Source organism: Orycteropus afer, unplaced genomic scaffold, assembly GCF_000298275.1.
Source record: "Orycteropus afer afer isolate SDZICR_OR568_19922 unplaced genomic scaffold, OryAfe1.0 scaffold00174, whole genome shotgun sequence".
Taxonomy (NCBI): domain Eukaryota; kingdom Metazoa; phylum Chordata; class Mammalia; order Tubulidentata; family Orycteropodidae; genus Orycteropus; species Orycteropus afer.
Window position 1 is genome coordinate 7,097,898 of NW_006921761.1, and position 6,923 is coordinate 7,104,820.

Sequence of the window (6,923 nt, forward strand, 5' to 3'; positions counted from 1 at the left end):
TACTTCAGTTTCATTTAATTTTAAATTACATTTCATTTTATCTGGATTTATTTTATATAAACTAAACCAAACCCACTGCCATCGAATAGATTCCGACTCATAGTGACCCCGTTGTGTTTCCGAGGTTGTAAATCTATACCGAAGTAAATTGCCCAGTCTTGCTTGTGCAGAGTGGCTGGTGGATTTGAACCACCAACCTACTGGTTAGCAGTCAGATGCTTTAGGCACTGTGCTACCAGAATGCCTTTTTATTTTATATATCTTATTTCATTTCATATTTCATTTTTATTTAATATTTGAGATCCTATTTTATTTTATTTAAAATTTAATTTCATATTTAACTTGATTTAGTTTAGGTTAACTGTGTTGTATTTATTTATACCAGTCATAGTCAGTTCCACAAACTGAAGGTAGTTAAAAATTATTGAGGGTAGTCACTGGGTCATGGGAAGATGTCCAACATGGCAATACTCTCATTTGAAAGCAAAATAAACTAAGAAGTGTATTCGTAAAATATGGCTCTATTGGCTTCCTTTAAAGTCATGGAAGTAGAATTTGAATGAATTCTGGTTTCAGAATGTAAAGTTAAGTGTACGACAGTGTGACTTCGAAAACGCCTCCTTTTAAAGGTGACATGGAGACAGCCTAGGAAAACACGGTCTGCCAGCCCCTTGCGCAGTCTGGGCTGTGAAGAGGGAGCGTTGCCCACACTGCTGACTGCCTGGCTTGCTCCCAGGACAGATGGGTCCCGTGGGAAGGGAGCTCTCCTGCTGGGAGCTCTGGTGGCCTAGTGCCTAAGGCACCTGACTGCTGACCAGGAGGCTGGCAGTTCAAACCCACCAGCCACTCCTTGGAAGGAAGGTTGGGCAATCTACTTCCGTAGTGATACCCCTTTGGAGCAAATAAGAAACAGAGCAGCCACCTGATAGAAAACATGCCCGAGAAAGACAAGTGCACAGAAAAAGGGATCTGAACGGCCTTCACATAGGAAAACACGGCAAGAACACACAGCAGCGAGGCCGGAAACGTGGGACGCGACACATGACCAGAGCGATTGCTGCCTGGAGCGTGCCTGCGATAGGGCAGGGCTCACGTGACGCGTTGTCCGCAGCCCCGCGTGGCCCCTAGCGCGTGCGCGGGCCCGCGGACACATGCCTGTCTGCTAGAGGTGTGCCCACCCGCCTCTGCCTGTTCCAGAGAAGTCCAGAGCCGGTGCGCCCTCCGGAGCCGAGCCCCACGACTTCACCCACCCCTGCCACCTTCCCACTGAGTGTGGCCTTGCACAGTTCCTGTCCAACCACTCTTGCACAACTGGGAAACTGAGGCCTATGGAACCTTCATCAACACGGAACAAACATGGTAGGCAGAGAAGAAAAGGAAGAGTTCTGGCTCTAAGGCAGGGGTCAACTCCCTCCCATGGGGTTTGCTTTGGGAAAGAGAGCCCTAAGACTCAGGGAAGCCAGTGTCACCCCTTCACATGCAGGGCAGTTTTCCTCTCAGACCTGAACCCCGGAACACTACATCCCTAAACTGGTGAACTGAACTCCAACCCCGTGTCCCTTAACCGTAGCCCTAACTTAGAACCTCCTGGTACTATGTGTGTGGTGCTGTATCATCTACCAGAACTGACATGGATGGCCACAGACCTGGCACACATGCAACAACAAGGCGAGACACACGCACACAGGCTGCTTTGATAAACTTACTAAATAGTTACACCTGGTCCCTGGTGTCAGGTATCCAATAAATGTTTAAATCAACACCCAAAACACCTGTGCCCAGGGCTGTTAGGTGTCCTCTGGGGAATCCTCCCTGTCCACATGGCATACCCCACCAGGGACCTCATTCACTGTTGGACAGCTGACTGTCCCTCCCCTTGTCCCAGCAGATCCTCTAGATCCAGGGGGGAATAGGGGCAGCAAATTAAGGACAAGGGCCCCTTCCCAAAGGGTAAAATCTGGGCCAGTCTCTGTAAAGCTCATAGCAAACTCTTGGCCTTTGTGTCCAGCCCTGGCAGAGTGGCAGAGAGAGGGCCCTCTCATCATAATATGATTATTAATGTTATCACAATGTCTGTCTTAGGATATAGTACATATTCTATCTTTCTATGCATACAAAACACTTCCAAATATGCGAAAACATCTTGAAAGTATTAGTACTCAGGAATCGTAATAATGTAACTACATGTGGTACAATGAAGAGAGAAAGAGAGGGACTCTGGGTATGTGTGTAAGGGTCCAGTACTCTAAGAAATTATTCAAGGAACAGCCCTTAAAACAGTTCAGATAGGAAGAAAAAAAAAAAAAAAAAAGAAAAAGATCACGTTTAAAGGTTTCTGTTCCATCCATGTCTTGCATACTGGAAGGGGCACCTGTGAGCTAACGTTATGATGTTGTGAATAATTGGATCGTTCAGGAGAAGATGACGGAGAGACGGCTGCTGTTGGAGAGGGTGGACCTGGTGCTGCAGAGTCAGGGTCTGATTCTGCCAATGGGGACGGGAGGGGAGGGGAGTCTGTTTCTGGAAGTCGGCATCAAGGGAGGTTTGTTCAGAGCTTTCCTTCTTCCCGTCATGAGCAGCCTGGTAGCAGCTGAAGCCCTCAGTAACTACAAGGCAACTTTGGGGGGCCTCTCTGTGTTAGGATCTTGCACCTCTAACTTTGCCATCCCTGCTTCAATGAGGCAGAAGTCTTCCTCTGACTCTTCATCCAAAACTCTTGGTTCTGGAGTTTGCAGGTCTTCCTCGCGCTGTGATCTGCCGCTCTAGTTCCCCAACGTCTTCCTTTGGCATGGGATTTGAGTAACTCTGTGGCATCATTGTCACCGATGTCTAACCACAGTTGATCACCGACACCAACCACAGCTTGTCTGGCTTCGATGGGCAGAGCCTTTCCACATGCTCCGTCATTCTCATTTCGTCCTTTTAAATACTCCAATCCTTGGCTGACTGTAGACTCAGACTTTTCAAATGGCAGATGGCATTTCACCTCTTTTCAATTGCTTTATTATTTCCACTTTACTTTCAGTCTTGATCATTTTCCTTTTCTGTGATGCGTCACCAACAGTGACATCAAATTATACTTTGGAGGCATTTATGAGGATAAATGAGAGGAAAATTTAAGCCAAATACAAAGTTAAACACTCAGCATAGTGTTTATGAGTTATATCACTCAACACGATTCGGTTTAAAAAGGCGGATGCCGCTCCCCTTTCAGGTAGTTCGTAAATTTGTTATTACAAACCATTGTTTTAAATTCATATTTTTAATACAATAGGCTTTATGGCAATCTGTTCTTAAGTATGAGTTATCCCTCAGTCTGATATTCTTAATCCAGGGTCGTACTATAACAGTGTTACTTCAACTGGAAGGAAGCAGCATCCAATATTATATTTCTTGCAACTCTTGAGTGTTGTAGTATTATCTCTTTGTTTCATTTTCTTTCCAAAATATTACTGTGAAGTGCATCATGGCTCCCGAATACAGCAAAACCAGTGCTAGTGATTGCAGCAGCCAGAGGCAAAGGAGAAGTATTCATTTGGAAGTTTCCAAAAGAGCATGTGGTGGTGTCCTCTGATCTCTAACTTCACAGGGGAAGGGAGATCCAGAACATCAGCAGCCCAAGGCTGGTTCTTATGAGGCAGAAAGACATGCCACCACCCTCTAACCCTTTTGCCAATTCTGACACCATCTCCTGGCACTCTCTAATTCTCTGCTGGGTTTGATAATTTGTTGCAAGGACCACACAGAACTCACAGACAACACTCATGATCATGGGGTTCATTAGGGAGTCAAAAGGTTACAATTCAGGTTCCGGAATGCTCAGGACAGCCTCCTTTCAGCCATGCCCACAGGCATACCTGTCTTTGGTCCTTGGCTTCATGGTCTGGCTTCCTCCTGCTCCAAAAAGTGTTAGAAAATTCTCTTAGCTCTGCTGATAGGTTTACTCCACTCCTCCAGCAAGCCTCCTGCCCAAAGGCACTCAACTTTCTCACTCCATGGGCTTGTAAGCCTATCACTGCATCTCATACAGGTCTGCTGGTTCCGCTGCCTCTATCTCTCTGCCATCTCTGTCAAGGAGATCCAGCAGAGAGATCTTAGGTCCAAGGACATACTCCACTCCTGGCTGCTCTTTTTGTCTTGGTTGCAGTGAGATCCCCCCTTTTCCACCTCTGGGATGGCTCATTTTAAGCTTAGCAATATGGCAAAACTAACCAATACCCGTGTTAAGGTTCCATACACATTATTTGCATGGTCCCACCCCCACAAGAGTGCCATGTACCTTATCTACATGATTAACAAGTTACCCAATGCCCTTGGTGGGCCACAAGCACCTCACATTTGCATAGTTACATTCAGTCATTTGGTGAGAGTCACAAAGACCATGGCCAGAAGAGCCGTATTAAGTAATTCACTGTCACAGAAGTGGGAAAAACAAAACAAAAGAAAAACTGGAAGGTAGAAAATCAGTGAATGCTATTGCTTGTGACGTAGGCATGTCACACTTGACAATCACGACAGTCCTGAAAAACAAAGAAGACTTCTTCAAGGCGTTAAAGGATATTGCTATTGCTAGATGCCGTTCAGTGGGTTCTGACTCACAATCACCCTCTGTACAACAGAGACGCTGCTCCATCCTGCCAGGCTGGAGCTCATTGTCACAGCCACTGTGTCAATCCATATCATTGAGGGTCTTTCCCTTATTTGCTGACTGTCTACTTTACCAGGTGTGATATCTTTCTCCAAGGATATCTAACAATGAGTGCCCAAGTCCCTTCTAAGGAGCATTCTGGCTGTGCTAGCTCCAAGACAGATTTGTGTGTTCTTCTAGCAGTCTGTGGTGCATTCACTATTCTTTGCCAACACCACAGCTCAGATGAATCAATTCTTTTATGCAGCTCTCACACGCATAAGGGGCTAACCCTTCAACATAATCTTACTTGCGTGTGATGTTAATGATATTGTTGTATATTTTCCACCTTCTGTTGGCTCTCCATTCTTTGGAATGGGCACAAATATGGATCTTTTCCAGTCAGTTGGCCAAGTTACCATCTTCCAAATTTCTTGGCATAAATGAATGAGTGCCTTCAGTGTTGCTTCTGTTTGTTGAAACATCTCAGTGGGTATTCTGTCAATTCCTGGAACCTTTTTTTTTTTTTTTTTTTTTCTGCCAGTTCCTTCAGTGCGGCTTGGACTTCTTCCTTCAGTACCATTGGTCCTTGATCATATGCTACCTCCTGAAATGGCTGAACATTGACCAATTCTTTTTGGTACAGTGACTCTGTGTAGTTTTTCAACTTCTTTTGATGCTTCCTGCACTGTTCATTATTTTGCCCTTAGAATCCTTCAGTGCTACAACTCAAGGCTTGAATTTTTTTCTTCAGTTCTTTAAGCTTAAGAAATGCAGAGCATGTTTTTTGGTTTTCTAATTCCAGGTCTTTGCGCATTTCATTATAATACTTTAGTTTTTCCTCTTGAGCTGCTCCTTGAAATCTTCTGTTCAGCTCTTATTTAATAATTTCTTCCATTTGCTTTAGCTGCTCTCTGTTCAAAAGCAAATTTGAGAGTCTCTTCTGACATCCATTTTACTCTTCTCTTCCTTTCCTGTCTTTTTAATGCCTTTATCTTTCTTCATGTGTGATGCCCTTGATGTCATCTCACAAGTCATCTGGCCTTTGGTCACTGGTGTTCAGTGTGTCAAACCTATTTTTCAGATGGTCTCTAAGTTCATTTGGGATATAATTGAGGTTTTATTTAGGTTCTCATGGGCTTGTTATAATGTTCTTCAGCTTCAGTTTTAGCTTGCGTATGAGCAATTGATAGTCTGTTCCTGGCCTTGTTCTAATGGATGATTTTGAGCTTCTCTGTTGCCTCTTCCCACAGATGTAGTCAATTTGATTCCTGTGTGTTCTGTGTGATGATGTCCATGTATATAGTCACCATTTATGTTGCTGAGAAAACGTGTTTACAATGAATAAGCCATTGGTCCTGAAAAATGCTATGTAGTGTCCAGTGCCATTTCTGTCACCAGAGCCACATTTTCAAACTACCTATGCTTCTTCTTTGTTTCCAACTTTTGCATTCCAATCACCAGTAATTATCAATACATCTTGATTGCATGTTTGGCCAATTTCAGACTGCAGAAGTTGATAAAAAATCTTCCATTTCTTCACTTTTGGCTTTAGTAGTTGGTGCATAAATTTGAATAATAGTATTAACTGATCTTCCTGGTGGGCATATGGATATTATCCTATTACTAACAGCATTGTTCTTCAGTATGTATGTTGAAATCTTCTTGACAATGAATGTGACACCATTCATCTTCAATTTGTCATGTCCAGCAAAGTAGATCACATGACTATCAGATTAAAAATGACTAATACCAGTCCATTTCAGCTCACTAATGCCTAGGATCTTTATGCATTCTACTTCATTTTTGACAACTTCCAATTTTCTTAGATTCATACTTCATACATTCCACATCCAAATTATTAATGGATGTTTGCAGGTGTTTCTTCTAATTTTGAGTCATGCCACATCAGCAAATGAAGGTCCAGACAGCTTTACTCCATCCACATTAAGATCGACTCTACTTTGAGGAGTCACCTCTTCCCCAGTCCTATTTTTAGTGCCTTCTAACCTGAGGGACTAGTTTTCCAGCATTATGTCAGACAATGTTTCACTGATATTCATGAAGTTTTCCAGCAATATATTAGAAGTATTTCACTGCTATTCATAAGGGATTCCGTGGCCAATTTTTTCAGAAGTGGTTGCCCTTGTCCTTCCTCTCAGTCTGTCTTAGTCTTGGAGCTCTGCTGAAACCTGTCCACTGTGGGTAATCATGTTGGTATTTGAAATACTAGTAGCATGGCTTCCAGCATGACAGCAGCATGCATGCCACCCCAGTGTGACAAACTGATATATAT